Source organism: Gavia stellata, chromosome 2 (assembly GCF_030936135.1).
Source record: "Gavia stellata isolate bGavSte3 chromosome 2, bGavSte3.hap2, whole genome shotgun sequence".
Taxonomy (NCBI): Eukaryota; Metazoa; Chordata; class Aves; order Gaviiformes; family Gaviidae; genus Gavia; species Gavia stellata.
The window spans coordinates 55,718,839-55,745,055 of record NC_082595.1 but is presented as its reverse complement, the minus strand read 5'-3'; the positions used below and the strand labels follow the sequence as shown (position 1 = coordinate 55,745,055).

Here is a 26,217-nt window from a genome sequence, read left to right as displayed (position 1 = left end):
GTCTTGGTGCCTTCAAGTCAGGTGCAGCACATCTTGCGTGTAACCCAGGTGGATAGCTAAGGGAAACTGAGGGCTGGGAGAGGAATTCTAGCAAAGTAGGGGGGACAGAGGAACAGTAGGAACCTGCAGAGGAGCTCCTTGTAAGAAGCCTCATTGAGAAAAGCATGGGTTCTGTTTGATCTGTTAAATGTGTGCCTTGGCTAACTTGAGATATAATGAAGAGGCTTTGTATGCTTGTGAGGCACAGTTCTTCTTGCAGCATGTGCGACTTGAATAGTGCAACAGAATGGACAGCCTCAGCTGAGTGTCCTCTTGGGAAGGACTGTAGCCTTCATGACAGGATGCGGAATTTTGTTTACATGAAGCCAGGTTTGTGTTAGGTTTAGGTTGTTGAGTGATACACTGACAGTCCTGGCTGAAAACAACTTTTTAATCCATGCCTGGCAGGACTGTGACAACTGTATCAGTAAATAAACTCACTGTGGTTTATCACTGTTTTTTTAATTAAATATATTACATTGGGTTTGTGCATTTATTATTTTAGGACAGTATTGAATTTATGGCTCACTGAGCAAGACTTCACATAGAGGAATTGCTGCTCACAGTCCAAGAAACTTGATAACTGTTCATGAGAGCTTTTTATGGTGCTTTAGATGTCAAGGTTTGAGACTTTTGATTCTTCTCTGTATATTTAAAAAGAATAATACCTGTCAAGTATGAGAGTTTCCTGTTTGGATATCTTTGAGACAGAATGAGTGAGGAGTGCTTGTCTGTATATAAGGCTAGATTGTGTGGTGTTTATTTGATTTGGTAACTTTCAGAATTGTCACTTTGAACTCAAAAGTCAGACCAGCTAACTGTTTCTGTTAGGATGATAATTAAAAACAAGGACCAATCTTTGTCTTTAGACTTGTGTGCTGGAGGGGAAGAGTCCGAAGTATTTAGACTTGTATTTTGCTTTTGGTGTTTTTTTAATTTTTAAGAGGCTGTTTAGTTGTGAACTACTGACAAAGGCTTCTCTGACCAATAGGTATTTCATGGAACGCTGACATCGAGTTGCTCAGATTGCAGAAACCACACCATGTGATGTCAAAAGTATTGTGTAGATTTGAATAATAGTAACAGTTTTCCATTAAAATAAGTGAAATAAAGAATTTCTATTCTGAAATAGTTGTGAAAATTAATTTGTCATGCATTACTAAAATGCTAGGGTTGTGAATTCCTGAGTCAGTAAAAGCTTTTCAGCTTTTAAAATGTTAATTTTTTGGCTTTTTCTGTAAATGAAATGTATTTGGGCCCCTCAGTGTATCTTTTAAATAAGATGTCTGTTACAAGTTAATGGTGTTTACAAGGTCTTGTCTGATGTGGTGTTGTGGTAGTTTCAGCACAGCATGTAACATATAGCTAATATGGCAAGTATAGAACGTTGTGTTCCGTAACGGATCCACTGGATAAATGTGAATGCTCTCTTTAAACAGAGATGAAGAGGTTGCCTACAACATCCTTTTTGTATTGACATCTCTCTGAATCTTTATTCCATCACTCCTTTCTCCTTTGTGGGTGTATTTTTTCTTTATTTGTAGTTTGGGGGGTTGGGGGGGTGTGGTGTTTTGGAGTTGTTTTGTTTTTTTGGTGTGTGTTTTTTGGTTTGGTTTGGGGTTTTTTTAGAACAATGTCTCCCAAGTGAGCTTCAGGGACCAGAGTTAACATTCCTATTATTTCCCTATTTGTGATGACAGGATCAGTTAAAGCTCTGTCTCTTAACCCCTCAAGAACCTGCTTGGCTTATCTTAGTGACAGCACCAGCCCCTGAGAGCACTCTGACCTGCAGCCAGTTGCTGTTAATGAGCTGAGAAGCAGGCAGGTGAGTCACAAGGAAAGTGACTTGATACACATTTTCTTGACCCTGCATGGCCTTCCAGGGTCTGCCAGCTGTGCAGGGAAGTGGGTCAGGGAGCTGGGCTGGGTTAATTACCACTCTGTCTGGGATATCTTTTCTGAGTTAAATATTCTGCTGTGAGAATATACTTGACAAAACAATAAAAAACTTTAGTGATGGTAGTAAGTATGTCTGTGAAGGTTTAAAATGATCAAACTGAATTACAAAATCTGAAGTTCCTACAAAGCCTTAACTGATATGCTTACTGACTTGGTTTGTTCTTGAAGTACATTCATCATGAGTCTTGGTTGCGTTACTGATTAAGTTTAATAAACAGATCTTCAATTTTATGCACTCCCTCCACTTTCTGTACACAACAGTTCCTAGAACAGTCCAAGACTAACAGGATGCCCTAGTATTTATTGTCTGACTTCCTTGCGTGGGAAGGAACGTAGTAGCCAAAGCACTCAGTGCTTCTACACCATGATTCTCAATAGGAGCGCTAAATCAAAGTAGAAGTAACGATCTAGAATTGGAGTATAATGTCAAGAAGACTGAAAGCGCAGCCTAGTAATTTAGCCTCCACATTGAAAAGGCAAGAATTAGTTTGCTTTTGTCTTCTAAGAAATGATGACTTGCCCCAAGAGAAATTTTTCATGGGAAAGGGATGCCTGTAATATCTATGGAACTGTAAGCCAAGGGGTCGGAGTGAAAAATTGAATGCAACTGCATGGAAAGACTATTGGATTGAATGGTGATTGATACTTTTTTTAAAGAAACTAAAATATACAAGCCTAAACCTGTTCTTGTGACTCAAAAGACTGAAAACAGAGTATGTTTATTAAAACAGATCTGAAATAAAGGCCCAAGTTGTTGGATTAGCGGTGTGCCTTACTGGGCATTTGTAGTATTAGCTCAGCAATTCCACTGGCAGGAAGAGCAATGTATTGTTTGGACAGATGTGCTAAACTTTCTGACAAATGTAGAGCAAGAATAAAAATACATAATTAGCTCAATTTTGTAAATTGCTTAGCATAATTTAAAATTTTATATTACTTCAGTATTTCAAATAATTTTTATTAACAAAGAGTTGCTGAAAATCTGTCCTCTCTACCCTGTCTTCCATACATGTTAGCCTTCACCTAGCTACTTCCTCTGCTTCTCTCTGTTCCTCTAAGTTGGGGGTTTTTTTTCTGTGTAAAGCAGAGCACAGCAGCAGTGGATGATTAGAAGCAAGGGTGGGATTAATCTTTTTAGCTTCCAAGCCCAGTACTTAAAGCATACATACCCTTGGTTTGAAAAGTACTTGCTTTAGTCTTAAGGCCTGAGTTGTGAACCTGTCAATCAGGGGATTGTTCCTCTTATTTTTCTGCAGAAAAACGTAGCGTTTCCTAACTTACTGTACACCATATCTACTGTCTAATTTATTAATGCATTATAGGTCACTTTGCATCTGATGAGATCTGTCTTATCAATTCTCTGAATTTATTTTTATCTTGGTTTTTATCAGGGTGTTTCCCTTTCAAAAGAGCATAACTTCATCATTTTATGATCATTCACCAGAGTTTCCTTCCACTTTAGTTTTCCTAGCTAGTTTCTTTTTGTTGGTTAGAGTGGAATTTAGAAGCATCTCATAAATATGTAAGCAGCAAGTCAACCCAGCAAAATTGGTTTACTAACTTTTTTATAGATGCATTCCAAGAACCTGCTGTCATTCCTTCTATTTTCTTTTTGCCAAATTGTCTGAGTAATCAGTCTGTCACATCCTAGTGAAAAAAACGGGTTCCAAATATTGTGACAAGTTTCATAAATATTTTTAGTTATCCTAAGACAGCAACAAATTTTTAGTCTTTGGGTGTGGTTTTTTTGCATTCAACTACTTCTGTCCTTAATTCTTACATTCATCTTAGCTTAGCAGATAAAATAATTTTTCCTGTTATGCTTGGTAATTCAGTAGCAGCCATTAGAAGCGGCTATAAAAAGTTTATCTTAAACTGAAAAAAAAATTCATACTTACTGAAAAATAAGATTTTGGGGGAGGAAAAATAATGTATGTGTATGTTTATATTACCTAATATAAACTCTTCAGATTTTGGCAGAGTACAATCATCATATATTCCTCTTCCAATTCCTTTAACTTTCTCCTCTGTTTTCTGTTACCAAGTAATATTCTGAAAGCTTTCTTTGCTGTGAACTGATGTCCTGTTCAGTTCCTCAGTTGTAAGTTTGGGTTTTTTGGCTGGGGGGAAGGGTGTGTGGGGGAGTTGTGCTTTTCTAAGGATTGAATTATTTAGTCTTACATTGAAGAACTTTTAGGTATTAGAGACTTTGTGTTTATAGTAGTTTCTCAATGGGTATCAAGATATGTAGCGCAGTTTACTTGAACTGAGCATTTGGGCAGCATCTACTTACGGAAGCTGAGAATAGAGCCCAAAGGTTTTATGGGGGCATGCTTTTGTGGGTTTTGGGGGTGTGGGAGGTGTTTGGTTTTTTCATTCTGGGGTTTTGTCCAAACTTGGAAACCTCATTATGATTTAAATTTAGAGTATTTGTAAAGAGCCTTCAAATTCTGAATCTCTCCTTCCCCTTGTCTCCACATCTCCCAGTCCCATTTTGGGGAAAAACTTCAGTCTGTCTGTTTTTTCACAGAAGGTCTTAAGAACTTCAGCCACATTCATGTCCAGTTTTGACAGCTGAACATACTGTTGTCCTTGCTAATGCAAGTCTTAAAAAGGCAAAACAAAACAGTTATTTGGACACAAAGATGCCACTTCACGCAAACTTTGTGTTTGTTTTTCATTTTAAATGGCTTTTATAGAGTTATGCAATATGAATTGGGCTTTGCTAAGCAAGAACAATATGGTTCTGGCAAGCACCAACATCCCTTTTTCAAAAAAGGACAGGAAAAGTTGCTGTGAAAGATAAAAAGGAAAGTAAGTAACTTAAATTTATGTTCCTAGGTAATGATATCCTGAGTTTGTTCAGCGGTTTTAAATATTATACTTCTATTTAGTCTTAGGATATCTGAAAGATACGGATGCGTTCTAATCTTGGACTCTCGGTTAGTCATAGTCACCTCGTAAGGTATGAGAGGCCTTTATCAAATGTTGCTGGAGAGTGTCAGTGTTGCTACTACTAAGCTGTTCTGGATGCAGCCAGTATGACTACAGCTTCTGTAGTCGTCAGTATTTGCACTGTGGTACAAGAAAACTTTTTATAGTGAGTAACTTAATACATTATCTTCAGTTAAAAATGTCAAAAGACTCAAAGGCACAAAATGTACTGTGTCAGAAGGCACAATTGTGTATCATCCTGAAATGCTGGCAATTCTTGCAAATCTAACATCTGCGTCTAAAGAGCTGTATAAATAGCACTCTCATTTTGGAATTTAAATATCCTGTTTCAGTTAATGTGAATGTTAGAAGTGCGCAAGCTTGCTTGTTCTGGTTCTTCAACCTCATTTTCCTTCTCCTGTTCTGTCACCCAACACTAGGGGGACAGAAAGGTTCTTTTAGGGATCCTGGGCAGAATGTTGATGGCACTAAGCTATAGTTAAGAAAATAAAGTTTTAATTCTAACAGGATGTTATGATTAGTGGAGAACAGAATTTATGATTAGAATGGCACAGGATTTCTACAAGCAGAATCAATGTAGTACAATTTATAAGTAGCGTAATACAGCATTTATAATACAGCTTAACTTATGGTTTCTAATGGCCTGGACCCTCTGCAGGCTGGGTCAAATCTTAGTACATGGTTTGCTGTATCAGTATAACAATCTAATAAACTAGACTTGAAAATCATATAAAAGAATAGGAGTCACTCCCTCAACCCTGGGAGGAAGCAGACAACAGTGGAGGTGTCCCTGGTCACCGGAGGGGTCACACATCTCCCTGTCCAGCAGCGATTCAGGTCCAAGTTCCCCACTTAGGAGTTGTAACTGCTTCATTTTACAGACAGTGCTGTGTGTGCTGTTACACATCCCTCAGGGTCATGAACAGCACCTGGCTGGCCGGGTGCCTGGGATTTTCAAGGCCTGCCAGGAAGGGAGTAATCGGCCTGGTGCCCAGGAACCTTGAGGCTAGTAGGGAGGGGAAGAAGAAATCTGTTTGGTTTGTCTACTTGGTTCACAGGACCTTTAGGGCCTGATAATGAGGGAAAGGGAACGAGTACGTGACCTGCTCGGTCACAGAGAATGTCTGCTCGCTTTATAAAATGGCGTTAATTATGCTAACCACATTACCAGGGGTTGGGAGTAGGGGGTACCAGTCACAAATACATGCTGCTTTGCTTTTCATGAACCTTTTGAGAATGTGAGGGAGATGCTAAATAAAAGAACTTCTTAAGCAGTCATTTTGTCTCTTTCTCACTGCTTTTATTCAGTGTGTTCTATTTCAGTTGTTTTAGTGACCTTTACCTTGTATAGAAATTGGTAAGCATGATCCAGAGGAGATTGACAAGGTGTTAGCAGTTGTTCGTCAGGTTCAAGGAAAATAGGATGTAATGGATTCCACGCTTTAATCATTAAAGCAGTTATGGTCAATTCTTATAAAGCTAGTATGTATCAAGACTCTGAGCATGTGGGTTCTTTTTTGGTTTGTAGGTGGGAGGTTTTTTGTTTTCTTTTCTGTACCACCATCCTCAATGGTCAAAATCCTTCTTTGTTTGGGTACTGTTGGGGAAACAGCCATTCTAGCTTTTCTCTTGATTGTGGTAAACTATTCCATTATGAAACTGTACATCTGTCAGTTGCTACAGGGGCCCGGTTAATGAAATGTGGTAGCCAACAGCCTGCTATATACTGCATTTCATAGGCTGGGCCGCTGCATCCGTGTTATGTAAAGCATTGTCATTTTTTAACAATGTTGAATCACATTCCCAAGTGATGTATTTAGGATCCCAGTACTCGCCAAATTATTATTAATTTTCTTTGTGTTCATGTGTCTAGCAGGGTAGACAATTGCAGAAAAAAGCTATCTGCTAAACTGAGGAACTCTAGTTTGAAAGTTAGATCTCTTAAGTCCCCTTCTTCTAGTATGGGATAAATAACCTTTTGGATGTTCACGGCTTCCTGAATCTGGAGTCATTAGCTAAGACATCATCTTTTTTAGATGCCTGAAGGTAGCTGAAATGTAGTATGCCTGGCATGCCTTATGCTTGTTATGTCTGATGTGCAATTGTATTATGAGAACGCATTTCTTAAGCAGAGGTTTAAATCCTTGTAAAAGAAAGTTGGGAAACTTAAATTGCCTAATGTGTTCTTGTGCAACTTGAGGCTTTTCTGAGAGAACTCTTGGTGGTGAAAGCCAAGGAACCAGCTGAAGACTGGTACCTCAGTGAGACCTTTTCAGGGCTTTTGAGTACTTTCTTGAAGAGTTGACCTTTAAAGCTAATTCAGGAGGCTGTCAATGTGAGTAGCTTGGACGTACATAATCTCTGCTTCTCTAGGTGAAATACCATTTCTTTTTATCTGTCCAGGATGGATTGTTGGCTTTCTTTCCCATGTTGCTTCTTTTTTCTAAGAGAGTTTTTTCTAAGTTCCTGTAATACAGGAACTCCTTTTAATAAATACCACGGTGATAATTAAATTATTCCCTGTTCCCAGGGACTGAATTTCCTCCTGCTGCCTTTTTCCATAGCATTGCATTACAGACTTAAAATAAGCAAGTAGGTTGCTGCTCCCTCAATCTAGGGAGTTCCCTGAATCTGCTATCATCCTGTAGGTGAGGGCTTTTTGCTTGTTTGGCATAGCTTTTTTTGCTGCTCATGACATTTGGATGAAGAGCCGTTAACAGTCTTGAAATTATGTATTATGATACGTGACTCTTGCTAAACCAGTATCCTGATTTTTCCCTATCATCTCTTTGCAGTGACTGCATGTAGTATAATAATATATATCAGATGAGGCTTGTGGAGGGAGGTAATTATCTTTTATTAGACTGACTTATAATGGGACAGGGTGCCATGCAAGCTTTTAGTCACACGGTGACCTCAGAGGGCTTATGTACCCAGATGCACACCAGGTCTTTTTTCCAGCTATGTTAGTTAGTCTAATAAAAGGTATTACTTCTCCATAGAAACATTGCCTGACTTGCAGCCTGTGTGATCTGAAGATGCAACAACATGGCAACTATTACTGAGGCTGACCAACATGCTCTTCTGTGTACTATTTCCAGTTCCCCCTCTCTTGTTTGCCATATGCACTTTTCTTTTCAGGTCTAGGGCTTTTATATTCAAGATGTGATGAAGTCCCCTTTAATCAGTGTGGTCTTTTCTTTAAGTAAATTGTGAAACAAAATTTAATTTGTCTAAATTGAAATGGAAAATTTCACTTTGCAGTGTCTCTGGCATCTTTCAACATCACTTCAGTGCATGTTTTTAATAAATGAGACCCAGGTTTGTAACTCTAGGAACCTAAAGGTCATCCATGCTTCAGGTATAAGCATGTGTAATTTATCACTATGTCATGTTTGTTTGGTTTAAAACTTATTTGTGTTCATGAGGAACACAATGCTTCATGGCATGACATTTATTGTTGCCTTTCAGTTACTAAGTGAGGCATACTAGAAACTTACTTGTGATGCCTACTTTATGCAGGATGTATTTCCTGCTTGAGATAATAACTAAACTCAAAAGCAGTTTAACTAATAAGGTGTTAGGATGAGTCAATAATGAACTCTTCACTTGCCCTGTTTTATCTCCATAGATCTCTGTTTTCATGTAAATAGGTTTTACTTCATGAAGAAGGAAGCATTCGATGATTGTTTTGAGTTTAGTGTTACTTACAAAATTTCAGTTTCCCCTCACCCTTCTGTCAATGTTGGGCTTTTTTGGATCTACTGAAATACTTCCCTTGAATTTTCAGGGGGAAATAAATCCTTTGGAAGGAAGTTACTGATCTTAAACAGAAGCAAATGAGGCATCAGCAGCTCTGAGGCAGTGAGTAACCATAGCTACTGAGTGATGCTAAAACATAGAACTTCACGTAGTTTAAAATTGTGTATGTCCAGGTTACTTACGTACCTCTGACACTGAGGAGTATACGGGTGTCCACCTGTAATTGTCAACTGTATGGACTTCTAAGACATATTTTGGTTTAAATAAGTAAGAATGTCTAGCAGTGGTTTATACTGCTACTCTTCAGAATTCCTTACTTATACCTGGTTACTCTGAGGTATTTCGGGTGGAATATTTAATGTCTTTCCTCTTCTCATAAAATGAGTGTGTGTGTGTGTGCACGCGTGTATAAATAGTATCAATATGACATACTCGTCTAGGCAGCTACAATGATCAAGAGGATGGAGCCAGCAAGGCTCCTTTGTCATGGTTGTTTGTCGTGATGGTTTTTATACTGTTAACAATCCCTGTAGTACATCTGTTCCACTAGCAATAAAAAGTTTTGTGCTGGCAAGGAAATGGCTAATGGCTTTCTAGTATGTAAATAGATTTTATTTTTTACTGCGATCTAATTATTTACTGAGAAAACTGCTTCTTTTTTAAGAGCAGAAAACATAGCCATAGTGCCCCAACATGTATACATTTCCATAAACCGTGTGCATTTACTTTTCTAGCAAAACATACAAACACTCCCCAGGTCTTCTAACAATTATCTGAAGAAGCCAGGTTTCAGTGTGCTTTCAATGTTATTGAAATTACAATACTTTAGTAATAGAAGAATTTAGCCTTCTCCAAATACTGTAGGCTTTTATTATGGCTCTTGAAGATGATACATTAAATAAATTTTTGTCAGTTACCAGTAAATTATCCTAACCTTCACTGGATGTCAGTACTCTTAACTCTTCCTTCACTTCACAACTCTTCCTTCACTTCACAATGTCTTCAAGGTATTTTTTTGGTTTGGAAGTTAGAGCATCCTTAATCTTAGGAAAGAGAAATTTGATATAATTAATGCCACATTGTGGTTCTGAGTTTTTTGTCTTGTGATTACAAAAATAACTCTGTGTTGCTTGTCTTCATTGTGAATGAACTTCTAGGATGTAGGAAGGATTATTTTTTATATAACTATTGAGTGGCAAGTGGTCTGTTCTCCAGTTTATGCTCCCCCCCCCCGAATGTTGCATTACGGTCTTATAGTCAAACTCTAGGCCTGGCACAAAAGCAGTAACTGAAACAGATGGTAAAACTTCAACTTTCTGAAAACGGCTGACCCAGGTGTTTTTCTGCATTGATCTGTGTCATTAAAATGGTATCTTCTATAGGTTTCTCTTAGAATTTTAGTCTCTTTTTGTCAGATCCAGTCCAGGAAATTCTTCCTCTCTTGATACTGAAGTAATCTAAATGTGAAAGTAGTGGGGTTTTATTCCCTTTGCAAAATACACACAAGAAGATAAGCAATTACTTAAAGAAAAGGCCTTTTGATTTCAAATCATGGATTTGCGCCATAGCTATTTGAGTGATTCAAATTTTATACTTCTATACAATTGCTTGTAAATGAGATAAACCTTTCTCAGAACTTTTTTTAACATAGTAAACTTTGTAGTGTTTCTAGTCTATGTCTAAATCTGTTTCAAGCCTCTTTCTGAATGGAACTCCTGGAAAACTTGTGATTGTTAAGAACATACACATACAGCACTTGCAATATTAGCAGATTTAGGTTTGCTTTCACCAGCTATCTTTTGCAGGTCCCTTAAAAGTAATTCATGATCCACACACTTGAGACACTGGTTGAAAACAACTGGTCACAAACTCCATAAAATTTCCCATGTTTCTTTATTTTTTTTCCTCTCCTGTGTTCTTAGCCAGTAACTGTTCCACCACAAACCCCAAGAACTTACAGCTCCCCTCCAGAGTAACTGGTGGTGTTCAGCACATACTTGTTCTCTCATGGTTGGAGCTACACTTAGTCTACACTTGAATTCATAGCTTATGGATAGATGTTACAGTGAGCATAGTAGTTAATTAGTATAGAGTCAGTACTACTCAGCACTTCCTAAGAGTGTACAGAGAGAATTCCCTTAGAGATTTTTCCTTTTCCCTTGAGCTCTAACTCTCGCTAGTTTTTTTTAGCTTGGTAATAATCATCATCACTTTTTGTGGTCTTAAAAAACACTGATGCAGATAATGAAGTTTTTACAGTGTGTTTGCTTTTCTTATTACCAATGTGAGATGTAAATAATTTTATATGAAAGCAGTAAGGAATGTATACAGCTGAAAAGTATAGAGTAACTTTTGGGACCTCACTCTAAGAGTGCTCTTGCCCCATTCTGTGTAGTACCAGTACAGTTTTTGGGTAGTCTTAATGTTTTGGGGGTTCTTAAATTAAAAAAAAAAAAAAAATGCTGAACTGGATCAGTTCTAATGTGTTCTGATGTGTATTTTCCAGGGCCAGATACCTGACCGAAAAAAGCATATTCTTCATGGCATTCTGAAATTATGCCTTACGTGACAGTAATTCTTACTACCTACCCCTGGTTGTTCTAAATTGCTGTTCTTGAGAATATGTTTATTTTTAAGCATTCAAGTTGATATCATGCAGCATTGAAATGGCATTTGTTCAGTCTTGAGACAAAGAACCTCAAAGTGGTAGAAAAATATTTTAGTAATCACACTACACTGTTAGCACAGTAATCTCAATACATGGAAATTGAGGAATTAGCTTTTTTATTAGACTCATTTGGAAAATATTCACTCCCTGAAAGATATACTACATTAAATATTGCTATGCTACTTAACACTTTATCAGAAATATTGAGAAAGAATGTTGTGTAACTTGAGTTTAATCTTTTACATACTAGTTGTATGGGGCTGTAATTTAGCAAGCAAGGATAGAATATATTTAAATGAAAACATCTTTTTTGTATATATTCTTGGGATTGTTACATGGGATCATTCAGTTCCCTACTGAATTTTAAAGTACCAGATCTGTTTTCTGGATTAGTTTGAAAAGCTTTATTTATTGAAAAGTCATGGTACAATTAAAGTATTGATTGAAATAGAGTTTGGAGCCTTCAGAGATGAGAGGGTTTTGAGGGACTCTGTAAAAATAGTGTGCCTTGCTGAAAGAGTGGAAAAATAACTTGGTAGCCTCACAGCTCTAGTCATCGGAGGACCACATTCCTTTCCATGACAGGTATTAAGCTGTTGCTGCTCAAGCTGTTTGGATAATGAGGTTGATAGTTTGCCTACAAAGGTTCCCATAAAAACACTAAACAACTAAGAGGACAAGAATGATTGAGTTAAATGTAGTGATTATGATCAAAATGCCGTGGAAAATTTCCTTTTCTCTTGAAAAGGAGTTTTGATAAATTCAATGTATCAAATTTCTGAATTTGAAAATACAGTATTAGAAAGCTTATTCTTGATCCTTGTTGACATTGATCAACAAATCCATGTTATCAGTGACTGAAGTTCAAAGCCCTCATATACTGTGTAATATCTATACTTGGAGTCAGCCAACTACTGGAGATCTATCCACTGTTGTCTCTTTAGCAAGGCTGAAGCAAGGATATCTACATGGTTATTCAGTACTGTCATTAGGTATCCTCATTTCCTTGTTCATGCCCGTAGCAGTCTCCTCACATTCTTTGAATAATCTAAACTTAACTTGGATAATTCCTTGTGTAATAAATAGGACCATATAGTTTTGAATTTTATTTTTATTTTGTTGTATATCGAATAAAGATTTAATTATTTCAAATAAAAAGGCGGCTTGGTATAGGGCAAAACTTTTTTTGCCTACAAGCAATCACTGAGTTGCCTTTTGTCTTTCAGAGTTTGGAAAAATCAGTGTGATGGGACAGGAAGCAGAAACAAAGTTGAAGGTGGAGTTGGTGGCCTCGATCAGCGGAGAGTTGGAGCAGACACATCTCGGACATAGAAAAGGATGGCTGAAGAGTAAGAGCAGTGCATTTAACTTTAAAAGGAAAACAGTACAAGAATTCTTAGATCTATCTAAGCAGTGAAAAAGACTAATCTTGGAGTTGAGCATTGTTGGTCTCTGTGTAACAATGAGGGGACAGCTTTTGCTGTAAACAAGTCAAACGAATATCCTTCCTCCTTGTTTTCTGTTTGCCTTCAGCTGTGTCTGAAGTTGTTCTGTTTCATAGCAGTTGGTTCAGCATGTTCTAGCTTGTGGTCATAACTGGTTTGTGTTAGCTGTTTTTGAACTAAAAAAATGGATAAAGTAGTAGGAGAAAGGAAGACTATTATGTGGGGCAGGAGTGTATGTTGGGAAGAGTTAGTAGACATTCCATACATTTGAATGTGGGAAAAGAGGAGTAAGATTGCTCAAAAAAGTGTGCCACCCCCCTTCCCTGTCTGGTCTACTCTACTTATGGGTTAAGAAAATGAAATGGAGCTTCTAAAAGCTCCATTCACATACCAGGGTGCTGGGAGCAGTCCCTTATGTTGATAGGAACAAGGGTGAGAAAAAGGACCCTTTTTCTGTCTTTGTGGAGACTTCTTCCTTACAGGCCTGCTGATTCTCAGGGTATTACTCCTTTTCATTTGGCAGGTTATGAGTTGAAAAGTGAGTCCCAGGGTTGTTTTTTTGTTTGGGTTTTCTGTTTGTGTTGGAAGTGGAGTTAAAGCAGAAGCAGGCAGCGGTGAGGGGAAACAGTGGATGTAAGCTATTGTGATCCAACAGTTGCTCCAAATGAGTTGAAAGACACATGTATTTTAGTTCTTGCTGTTGAATGTGAATGGAGTTCTGCCATGTACAAAAGCAAAGGCTTCAGAATGGCAGCTTGGGTTCAGTGTTGGTCTGAGGTGGGAATGTTTTTGTTTCGTCTCCCTTCCCGATGAGAGTGCAAATGCCAAATCTTAGTGCAGCTCTTCTGTTGCATTAAGAACAAATGTTCTAGTTAATGTTTTTAAAAGGGAATTTAAGCAGTATTCAGTATATGGATATACCAGCATGAACATACACTGTGGACTCTGAAACTTCCATCTGAGATGCTAATGAAATACATCTTCTGGAAGAAAAGAAAGACACGTGAAGTCATAGTTTGCTGCTTTGAATCAACTGTAGTTCTTTCAGATAGTTCAGTAATACTTGAGACCTGTCAGGTAAAATCTAACAAACTTGAACCATGCATCTTTTGGTTTAAATGTGCCTTTCTATAATATGCTTAAGAGTGTCTTAATCCATGACGTATGTTTTGCTGATGTCAGGTTACCTCACAGACTCAACTGCAGAATGGTAATTTACTGAAGCTTAAGTCTACTGCATTTCCCTCCATGTTTTCTGATGGGCTGTTTCTGTTGAGCAGAGGTGTCCTGTTTTGATTCCATGCTTTAACTACTTTGCTACAAAGCAAAAGACCAAATAAGTCAATATGAAGACCTCTGTTGTGTTTTGACACCAAAAGAGAACAGAATAAAAACTTACGAAAACGTAGTGATTGCCATCTGTATACTCCATAATTAAGCTGGTTACCCTAACAGTATCAGTGGGCATTTCAGCAAGGCTGAGATTGAGAAGCTTGCTGCCAGCCTGGAATAATTCAGAGTGTAACTGATTTCACACCTCTGCTGCAGGGTATGTGAAGCTACCACCATTTCATAAAAAAAGTGCAAATTAGATTAAGATTTGCACAAGGCTGTGGTGTCATTGAATTACACGTTTTTCCGCCAGTTCCATGCTACAGTCAGTAGACCTTGTCTGTTGTGTGGCAGTTTGAAGTGTTTCTATTGCTTAAAAGATTTACCTCTCCTAAGTCTCCTTAGGCTTCTCCCCAGTTGTAAGATCATTAATTAATGCATTCTAAGAAATAATCCAGTCCTGGTTGCTATCTTTAGTTTAAAGTTATGGAAGAAATTGCTGGTTTGTTTAACTATTCTGTGTGTATGCACACAGAGGCACCCATGTTCTTGCACTCATGTTGCCTGTGGCTTCCAAAAATGCTGAAAATTAATATTACTTGAGTTGAAATTACATGGTTTTGCAATAACAAAGAATTTTACAAGAGAATACTTTGCTTTGGTAAAGACCTCCAATTTTTTACTGCTTTGCTCATACAGCTTGAGAGAGAATGTGAATCTGCATAGTAGTACTAATGCAGAGGTTAAAACAAAACAAGAAGGATACTACAACTGAGGTGCAAGGCAAGTCAGTCATTTAAGAAAAATAGTCATGGGCTGTGTACAAACCAAAACTTGCTTCACCACTTGCACTTCAACTCCTGTCTGGCATGGCTAGTAACTTCTTTAACAAGGAAAGCTCTTTAACGGGGTATATGTTATCCTAAGGTTTGTGTAAAATGAAAGAAACTAAATTGTTAGATAAAACTCGTGTTTATTTTATGCAGTGAGGCATGTTGCTGACTTAAGTCACTTTCGGTTTTTTAGTAGGTCTGAACTTTCGCTATTGTTAGCTTTTATTGGAACACTTCTAAATAACACTATTTGCTGTTGCACAGCATATGGTGTGTTAATGCTTTTTATTTTTAGTATGCCAGAACTATGTGTTCCTCCCTACAGCATGAGCTGGCTTTCCTTGTTCACATTCCTTGCAGTCCATCTGCCTATAAATGTTTTTAGAGTACATTGAATGATGATGCTAAGACACTGATACGTTAAGCCATTAACAATAAAACACCACAAAATTTTATGTTACATTATTTGGCCTGAACATATTCCACTACCACCCCAAAATCAAGTAGCCTCTGGTTTTTAACGAAAGTCTTATTTGGAAGCTTTTGCTCTAAAATCAGCATTTGTGACATTTGTTGAGAGCAACTTTGGGAGCAAATCTGAAATTTTCTCCTGTAGAATGCGTAATGTTTTGTGGAGAGGAAAGATGGAAAGATTACTTGTGATTAGGGCAGGCAGTGTAAAACAAGTTCTCCCAGACTTGGGGAGAATTTGAGTGTTTTTTGCAAGTCATTGTGAAATGAAGGAGCCTAAAAGCAGACACGTGCCTGTTAAACACAGTTCAGCTAGTAAGTTATTTTTTTCTGAGAGGTGGGTGATTTTCATTGGATAATCCTCATCCACAACAAAACTATTATTTTGGGATGTTGTGGTATAAAACACTGTGTATTTGCAAAGCAGTAGAGGTTGCGACCTCTTCTTGCTTTACCTCAGTGGTTATTGATCTAAAAATACTAACAAAATTAGAGTTGCCTATAGTTCACAAGTTGCATATTTTGCAGTGGGCTCCTCAGGGTTATTGAGCATACTTTAGGAGTAATGCTTGCTCTGGTGGAGCCTTGAACTTAAACTGCTGTTAAGCAAGAGTCCCAGATCCTATGATCCCACAGTGGAAAAAGGGAAAACAGGTGGTAGGGCTAGATGTAATGGTTCTTTCCATTTTTACTAGTGGTCTGACAGCTTGCACTAGGAAGCTCTCTCTTTAGAAAAGAGATGAAATAGTAAATAGAACTGGCCAGGCATACACGGTGCCTGTCAGCATCTGACTCTTGCTATCTGCAGTATAAATCCTTGGGTTTAAGAGCTGGTCCTTTACTCGTTTATGCAGCAACAAATAATTTTATTCTTTGTTTAAAAAAAATTAAAATCTCTTGTTGTCAGCACATGGCATGCTTCATTCAGTAACACTGTAGTTAAATTAGTGTTGTCTGTCAACGCCTATGTATAACTTTTAAAAAGAAAAAAACCCTTGAGTAAACAGTTGATTCATAGCCGTATCTCTGTACTCTTTACCAGTTCCAGATCAGTACCTAAATAGTAGAGCAGCATACACCCACAGTCTTGTATGTAGTAATACTTTTGTATTTAATATCGGCATTTTCTAACACAGTTCATTTTTCCCCAGGGTAGAAGAGGTTTTGAGGTGAGAATTCTGTGCTGTGTTTGAGTCTGTATAGACAGCTTTGTAGTAGTAAATGGGCATATTGTTCTCATCAACAGCTGCTCAGAAATGAGCAGAAACCACCATATCACTGGTGCAAACCTAGATTACATCAAGAAAGAAGAAATAGGCAGAATTGATAGTGCTTCATCTGGATCAGCAAGCCAGACACTAAGTTGGAACCCTTCAACACTCAAATGAGCATTGTATCCAGGTTTGGATCTTTGGGAGAATGCTTGGGAAAGTGAGTCTTAAATACCTGTGTGTAACATGCCACTTCTGGCATGTCAGTATCCAAAATTTGGTGGGTTAACCAACCTTTTTTGTAAAAGCATGGCTGTCTTACCCCCCTTTATATTAATTTCCTCTATGATGCAGCCTTTTCTTCAAACCCTCATGCTCATAAGTATAGCAGTATCTAGCTTACATGAGTTATCTCAAATAGGTATTTAAAGGGTTAGGCTCTGATTAATATCCCACTGATTCTATACCTTCGGTAGTAGGGTGACTCAAAATGCCTTTGTCAGATGTCTTTAACCTCTCCAGCTTTCCCATCAGTGAGGATGAGTCAGAAGCTGGAGTCCTACAACTAACACTCACTAAATCTGGAAGGCTCAACTGTTAGCATAACTGATTTGGCAGCTTGGGGCAGGATGTGGACTGGTGCATTACTGAGATGACAGCAGCCGTTCCGGAGTGCTGCCGCATCTTTCAGAGAAGACAGGAAAGTCTCTTGGTCCTTTGTTTCCACTGACAGTGAAAACAGTATTTTCTAGGATAACTGAGCTGACTGTGAGCTGATAGTAGGAACAGTGTTCATGGGAACATTTCAGGCTGGTTGTATGGCGAACGCTTCGTTCACTTTCTGTGCAGAAACAGTAAATCTGGTATTGGGGGGAACGTGCTGAACTTGTAGCACATGCATGATATAAGAGGTGACTGGTCTGCAGTCCCTCTGAGCCTGAAAGAAAGTAGGTGGCTGGCCCAGTCAGAAAGGTCTCCATTAAGACTTGTGCATCCCTACTGTTTAGTAGAGTAGGTGTACATGCAAACTGAGTTCATGTGTTCAGTCCTGATGTATCCACACCTGTGTCACTGACGCTAGGGGGACAGAAAGGTTCTTTTAGGGATCCTGGGCAGAATGTTGATGGCACTAAGCTATAGTTAAGAAAATAAAGTTTTAATTCTAACAGGATGTTATGATTAGTGGAGAACAGAATTTATGATTAGAATGGCACAGGATTTCTACAAGCAGAATCAATGTAGTACAATTTATAAGTAGCGTAATACAGCATTTATAATACAGCTTAACTTATGGTTTCTAATGGCCTGGACCCTCTGCAGGCTGGGTCAAATCTTAGTACATGGTTTGCTGTATCAGTATAACAATCTAATAAACTAGACTTGAAAATCATATAAAAGAATAGGAGTCACTCCCTCAACCCTGGGAGGAAGCAGACAACAGTGGAGGTGTCCCTGGTCACCGGAGGGGTCACACATCTCCCTGTCCAGCAGCGATTCAGGTCCAAGTTCCCCACTTAGGAGTTGTAACTGCTTCATTTTACAGACAGTGCTGTGTGTGCTGTTACACATCCCTCAGGGTCATGAACAGCACCTGGCTGGCCGGGTGCCTGGGATTTTCAAGGCCTGCCAGGAAGGGAGTAATCGGCCTGGTGCCCAGGAACCTTGAGGCTAGTAGGGAGGGGAAGAAGAAATCTGTTTGGTTTGTCTACTTGGTTCACAGGACCTTTAGGGCCTGATAATGAGGGAAAGGGAACGAATACGTGACCTGCTCGGTCACAGAGAATGTCTGCTCGCTTTATAAAATGGTGTTAGTTATGCTATCCATATTACCAGGGGTTGGGAGCGGGGGGTACCGGTCACATACCTGATGCTGGTTTTTGTAGGACTGTCCTAGGGATGTTACGTAGAAACACCCCTCCTCACAATGAGGATAAAAAGAGACTTCACAGAAAGTCATCCTGTGCAAACCGTGGTTAGAGCCAGTATGTCGTATTTGTGGCCTTCCCAGCCTTTGAGCTTTTGAAAGGAGAGCTCTGCGCTTTGTGGTCACCTGGCAACTGTGTACACAACACAAGAGAGAAGAGTGATTTTTCTCTTTTCAAGTTACATCATCTTATTTAGCCATAGTTACAAACTGCTATTTTTCAGGTTATAGATGTTTTTTTTCCTTTTTCCAGAGAAACTCCACAGATCTAACAGCAAGTTTTTGTAAATTTTAAATGAAATATCGATAGATTTGTGATTTTAGGTCTATAGGCATAGAGAAGCATTGTTTTACTATATTTTGTTGATGTTTACCCTGGCTGCATGTTTGAGTACACTTGTGTTTTGGTTTTGCTTTTAGTATAGTGTTAAAACTATTACACAAACAATGCTTTCATTTTACTTCCACAATATCTCCTAAAGGCATCAATAGGAATGCATACAGGAAACAAGATTTAGTCCTAGCTTTATAATGCCATTTTAACTGTCCTCTTAAAAATACAGCTTTTACAGCAATAATCATAAAATTTTGAACTATTTTTGAAGATTTTTTTTTTAAGTCAGCTGAATTTGGAGTACTCTGCTGAATAGTTGTGAAAAGGAACTAGTCTGTATAATAAAGTTGCTAAGCCTGAGACCTGCTTTAGTCAGGGTCAGTATGAAACAAACTGCAATAAAAATGTTTAAGTTCACTAGCTAGGAAGGAATATCTTGACAAACCAAGATTTTGAAAAGTTAGAGAAACTGGCAAGCTAAAAAGGCAGAAAACCTTTAAGTGTAAAGGCTTGCTAAGGAGACATTTCATGGGATTGGATAAATCTCTTCTGGCCTCAGAACAGATGCAACTTCCCTGGAAATGGTAGGGGAGGCATGTAAAAAAAGTGAGAGTAAGGCAGCACACCAGGGGTATTTTAAGGCTGGGCAAGGGTACGCTCTATAGAAAGTATCCCTGATGTTTTCCGCAACTTAAGGTGTTTTCTAAAACTAGTGGAAAAGTTGCTGTGCATTTGGATTTAGTTCCTATGTTAGCTTTCGCTGTTGGAAAAAACTTGAAGAAACTGGTCTAAAAGTATGGTTTTTTCCATGGCTGAAATCATGCATTGTGTTATCACACACAGCTTAGAACCAGGTTTACCTTCTTTTTCCAGAATACATCCATCTAATATAGAATGGGTACTTGGACATTGGAATAGAAGCTGCGAAAAATCACAAACATCTATTCAAAAAAAATACTGTATTCTTCTGCCTGCTGTTTATTTACATAAAGAGATTTCTTATAACCCAAGGCCATGTTGTTTCTAATACTTTCTTGTTAACACAGATTTTGTTTTGGCACTTGTCTGTGTTGATCAGGAAAATACCAAGCACTTGGAATATGGTTTAACCTGTGCTTCATCCTATGATTTAAAGTATTTGAAAACAGAATTGTCTTGCTTTTATTGTATTTCACCCCTTTTCATAAATCCTTCACTGGGAGGAGAGAATCTCAAAGTATAATGTGCCCTAACTCAGCTTCCTAGTTCTTCACTTCCAGCTGAAAGAATGGTCTAGGAGTAGGATGATGCAACTGCTTTTGCATCTGAATTACCTGAACTAGATTATAGAACTGATATTGGTTAAAAACTTGCTCTCTGCCAGCTGTTTGAGGAATTATTTTTTGTGTGTTTTTTAATCCAATTTGCCTTGATCCAGTAGTTACTGCAGCATAATGCAGGAGGTAGCACAGCAGGGAGGGAGTGGAAAGGATTGAATAATATGGTATTGTAGGGGGAGGTAGGGAGGGGAAAATGTTATCAAACTAGAGCCTTTTATGTCCTGAGGTTACTTGCAGTGTTCTCTCTGGTTTTGAAGGAGCCAGCACCTAGCTGAAGAGAACTAGAGGACAGCAGTTTCTGAACAATAATGTGGGGAAAAAACTTTGTTTCTTCAGGGGGAAAAACATTTATTATGTTTATGGGGCTTCTTTAGTAATATAACTAGCAAATCTGCAAGTGGAATGTCCTAGTGGTCCTCTTTGTGTGTGACTGGCTTGGTAAAAGAAGACTTTTGTGTACAGCTTTAGAGTACAGATTCTGGTTCATAATACTTCTCCCTAATAGAGCCATAGCCTGAGACTTAGTTCTTCAGTACTGAGTGATGGACCTTAATGATGAGTAAGGAAATGAAAGAAATACTAATGTGTTATTTGTAATGTCCCTGAAGGAGGTGACTTTGGGATATGATTGTAGCTTTTATCTAGAGGAGGGGAGAGGAGGAAGTGATACACTGCTGTGACTACATGAAAGTTTCGGGATAAGGCACCAAACATGTGCAAGCCACAGACAGAATCTGCCAGAACTGTGAAGTCCAGATGCTCTGTCTGTATTTAGTTCTTACATCTGCAAAATACATAAGACTACCAGTTGCGGCTTTGTCTTTGGGTTTTTTTTAACATACGCTTTCAACATAATGGAAGATTTGTGGGGGGAGGAATAAGCAGCCTAGCAAGGAAAAAAACATTGATGCAAATTCAAAAATAGCTTGATTACATTTTACTAACTAAACAAAGGTGATGACAGCTGCAATTGCAGTTGCAGCATAGATAGCATTTCAGTTACCAGCTGTCTACTGAACTGTGGTGGGTGGCTGCTACAGCAGTAGTTTTAACCAAACTGGGAAGGAAATAGCAGAATCCTGTGAAAACTACAGCAAGTCATTACTTTCTCTAGTATCTTTCACAAGACAGGAAAACTAGTAATTTGGGTCACATTTTTGGAAATCAAGTTGTTTTTTCCTTTATAAAAAACTTACAGGAATCTGAACAAGCAATGAACAACAGTGGATTAGACACAGACCTGGAAGATGACAGTTCCACCTGTTCAGATTCAGGTAAATTAGACTGAGATGAACCAGTTTGGTTTGTTCTATTTTCAGTCTGAGGGTTTTCCAGTTTAAACAGGCTGAAGAGAGTTGTTAAATGGCCATTAGCGTGGGGAGAGATATGACATGACAGACTGCACAACCACAGAGCAGGTGTGTTTTTGTCCATTCAAATCAGATCTCTGAATGGCCTTAAGAAGCAGACTAATCTAATCTAATTTATTATTGAAAATAAACTTAATTTTAAAACTTAGTAAGAACACCATTAATTCTACATGTCAAATATATCGTTAAAGTTGCTCACTGGTACTTTGTGAAGAATTTCTACTGTGCTTTGTGCTTTTGATAACAGTAAACCAATGCGAGGGATGTTCTTCTTTGAAGAAAGCTTTCCCACGCTCTGGAATTGAGCTGCCAGAACAGTTATTTTATGGAGGTTCTAATGTTTGGAATGTGAAATAGCATGAAATGGAGGCCTTTGAATAACTAAATCATGGATGTAGTATATGCTTGCTAAACTAGCTTCAGGTTAGATAAAAGCTTCTTTTCATGCCTTACGGGGTTTGATTTATGAGCCCATCATTGCCATAATGTTCATAACGTCTATGTTATGAAATCCTACTTGAAGAAACAAAATCTTGATGAAATTGTGCTAACAGTTTGTTGTATCTACTTGTCATTTTGGCATAAAACAATGTTAAGTTTGGATGACCAAATGAGCCCATATGCTTAGGGGTTTTTTTTACGATAGGAACTGGTTTTCCACAATTATCAACACATGGCCACAGCAAACTGCTCTAAAACGTCTATAAGTTTTCTGCTAGGCATGCTGCCCATGAAGCCTCCTTCCCTTTTTTCCCAAATCTACCATCCTTCCAAAAGCTTCAATAAAAAGATTAACTTTGCAGAAAGCTGTGAAGATCAGATAGTCTGGCCTGAATTTGGAATTCGTTCTTAGCATGTTAAGAAATGGGTATTAGACTCAATATTTTTTGTCTGCTTTTTAAAGGTGTGAGGGGGTTTATGGCTTGAAGCATTTTAAGACTAGAATTTTTTAAAGAAACTGACTGCATTTAATTGAATGCTATCTTAGCTTGTCTTTAAGATACACTGAGCCTTTTCACGGAGTACAGAAGATCGTCTCTAATTGGGAAAAGCCTAAATCAAGTATTCCTCATACATAAGCAAATAAGAAATGGATACCACTTTTGCACCATTTCCATAGCAACCTATCTTGAAGAGTTAGTAGTAAATACGAATGTAGGTCTGAATTTTCCTTTCAAGAAAAAAAGCCATTGATCATAAATGGCAGTGGGTTTCAGTTGTCATAGCTGAATTTTAAATATGCTGTGGGGAACAGTTATCATAACTTAACTTTAAAACTTAACTGCCAGTCTTTATTGTATCATTGTCTATTAGATATCTGGTGTGCTGACTGTCCCATCTGTTTTTCCTGCAGGGTATGTGGAGAAGAGAAGGAAAATTAATCAAGCCATCCAAAAAATTGAACAGTACTTGAATCAGATACACAAGGACAGCATAAAACTAACTGAATGGATACTGGCTTTGGAAGAACAATCTCTTCAGAAGCTCTCTGAAATGTTGTCTGCCTTGCCTACTCTAGCCAGTTTCATCATGAACACAGAAATCTCAAAGGCTGTCCCAGGTTCAGGGAGGATTAATTTAAAGCTAGACCTCTTAGGGCCACTTCTAATTCAAGGAGATCCTAATATGTGCAGAGTTGGGACTCCTAGGAACACTTTCAGTTACTTGAATGGCGTAATACCTTTTTAAAGATGGAAGGCTTGCATCAAATTTGGCTGTGAAGTGCTGTGCGCAGCATTTGATACTACAGACATTGCAGGATGGTTTACTTGTGGCCTTCTGTGCTTGTTCCAGGGGCAAAGCATGTGCAAGCTCAGTGACTCATTTGTCTTTTGCTTTTGCAGGGATCAATATAGACAAATCGATAAAGATAACTGGATCCAAAACACAAATAATAGCATGCTTGAAAGTTACAGGACGACTGTGTGTTGTTCTTTACTACCTTATCGTTGCCAGAACCTTCACGTTATGCACTTCAGTCAGGACAAATAGGGGTCACAAAAAGAGGAGAGTATCGCCTTGAAGTCTGTCACCCTACCTTGGCTCTCTGGCATTTTCAGTTGCTTGTTTTGCATAATGCTGTTTGTCTTAAGGAAAATCTATAGACTGGTATCCCTTGGGGAGTTGACTTGGGCTTTACTCAAGGCCTGATGTAACAGGAATTCACACAGATTGCACTTCAGACTTACAAGAGCCATAGCAACAGCCTGTAAGGAAAGCTTGGCTGTTGACCCTTGCTGTATATTCCACTATGGTGGAAGAAAACAAGTGAGACAAGATAGGTGAAGTTCGCATTGGAAAAGTATTGTTACATAAGGGCTGTTTTTGTGACCTCTATTTTTAAATATGCTGTAAAACAAAGAATCCCCATCCCAAATTATTTTCCTTAAACCATATCAAAACTGGACTATCAGTGGCCAAAGCTCCTGTAAGAGACTATGGGACTGCTGTGGGGCTTGCCTGCTGCATGAGAGGGAGAGACCAGTGGTGCTGTGATTCTAAGCATACGTGGTGTTAAAATAAACAGGTAGTGATATGAACATGTATCTAACTTTGTTCCCGTAGCTTCCTGCCCAGATTTGAGGTGCTGCTACCTATATAGCTTCTCTATGAAAGCTGTAAGAAAGAGCGCTGGAAATGAGACGTTCCCTGTTGGCAGCACTCTCTTAGTCCCCAAGCACTAGGTCTTAGTTGGAACTCCTGCATGGGGTGGGGAGGGGGGGCGACTGTGGGTCCTAGGGAGGGGGAATGAGGCTGGGGAGGAACAGCATCTGCTGGGGCTTGAGGGGTTAGTTGAGGGATGTGGGAAGAGATCTGTTCTTTCTGAATTCCCAACATTTCACAATACCCCAAAAGTTTTATGGTGTGATGTTTTTCTGGTGAGAGGAGGGCAAGAACTGTATTGTGAAAGACTTAAATAACTTGACCTTTCTCAGAACTGATAATTACCAGATTTCTGCAAGCTGAATGGAGGAAAATTTTACTGCAGAGTGGAAAAAGATGATTGATAGCACTGCTTATGAAGATATAGGGAAGTCAAATCGCCCCAGGTTAAAGACTGGCGAGTTCTACAATTGCCAACTTGTAAAATAATGTAACAGGAAGCATTATGAACGTGGGCAAGCAATTACCTTGTGCTCAGACCTTGTAAGAGAATAAAAAAACTAATTGAACGGTTACTTGAGTGGTACATAGCTAACATTTTATGCTAAGTACTAAATTAGTAACTTCCAGTTCTTAAGCCTTAAGGCTTCAGAAGAAAATTCTTTTCCTAAGCTGAAGTTTAGCAAGAAAGGTTAAAAGACTTCCCTCAACTGTAAGATGTTGGAAATCAAGTTATACAATGGTCTTTCTCACCAAGATCATGTTCAATCTACTAGCGAAATGCAAAAAAATAAGTGGATGGTTCCACTTCTGTCTGAGCAAAAGATAGCGATACAGCATTTGAAATAATTCAACATTTACAAGCAAAATTTGAAATACTGTCCAACAATTCTGCAAACCAGCTCCTGTTTTCAAATGTATGTTGTAAACAAAAACTGTAAGATGGAGAGCAATACTGTGTCCAGATGAAATTACAACCATATTCTCTCTGCTTATCTAGCGTTTGTAGCTAGATAAATGGAACCTGGTAGGAGCTTGCTGCATGCACGTCAGGATGAAAAATGATTTGGACAACTACTGTAAACTTGTACTTAAATTTAAAAAGCATTCTTTTAAGCTTTGTCATTCCAAATACTGACCCTGAAAAGCTAAACCATAAACTTAGTAACTGTGACTTCTCTTCTCAGGAATGATCTAGTGAGTGTCAGTCAACGAGTTTGTTACAGACTGTTGTAGCCTGATAATGCTGTGAGAAAAGAGAAGCTGTGTGATATACAGTTTGAAATTTAAATATTTGAATTCATTTTCCTACAGGCTACCAGGATAAAAGTTCTCAATTTTTTTCCTGTGCCATTGTGCTTTATTCTCACTACAAACTGAAGTAGATCAAGCTGACCTTGATTCTTTGAGACTGTTGAGAACTCTCCAAAAACATAAGTAACATTGTCAATTGATGAGGATTTGTTGTGAAAATACTAGTTCTGGTTCCATAGAACAGTTTCTTTAAAATGATTTGCGATTAAGTTTTGCAAAATATTTGTAAAGTATGGAAAGAAATAAATTTTATTGCATTTTACCATTCATTAGGCTGTTTTCCTAGAGAGATCCTTTTGATTCAAATCAGTTTCCTTTCAGAGTCTGTAGCCAATAGGTCTGAAGTCTAAACAACTTGCTTTGGAGAGAGGTCTCCTTAGGGACTGCTTGACTTTTTTCTAGAGTTAGCTTGGATGTTTCTGTTGTGCATATGCTCATATTATTAGATGTTTTCTTCGATCACATATATAATGAATTACCATGCTGTGTGTGCCCATATTTCTCAGCTTACTAGCTGTTTCTTAACCTTTCTACTTGACCTTTCTGAAACCATAGGATTAGGTAGTCTTTAAAAAGGCACATTCTCTGCACTGGTACGTTGCTGCTGAGACCTTGCCAACCTGTTCTGCTGCCCTCCCTGGATCCCGGTCACAGGCGAGAGCAGACTGCTGAGAGGC

General features: G+C 38.4%; 1 long non-coding RNA gene across 1 annotated transcript; it reads left to right on the top strand.

Moving 5' to 3' along the window:
• The first annotated feature begins 1,826 nt into the window (after positions 1-1,826).
• LOC132321989 (uncharacterized) lies at positions 1,827-23,075 on the top strand. Its single transcript, XR_009484985.1, has 4 exons — positions 1,827-1,864; positions 12,610-12,732; positions 21,451-21,526; positions 22,977-23,075. It is a non-coding gene; the product is annotated as an uncharacterized LOC132321989 (long non-coding RNA).
• Positions 23,076-26,217: the final 3,142 nt, after the last annotated feature.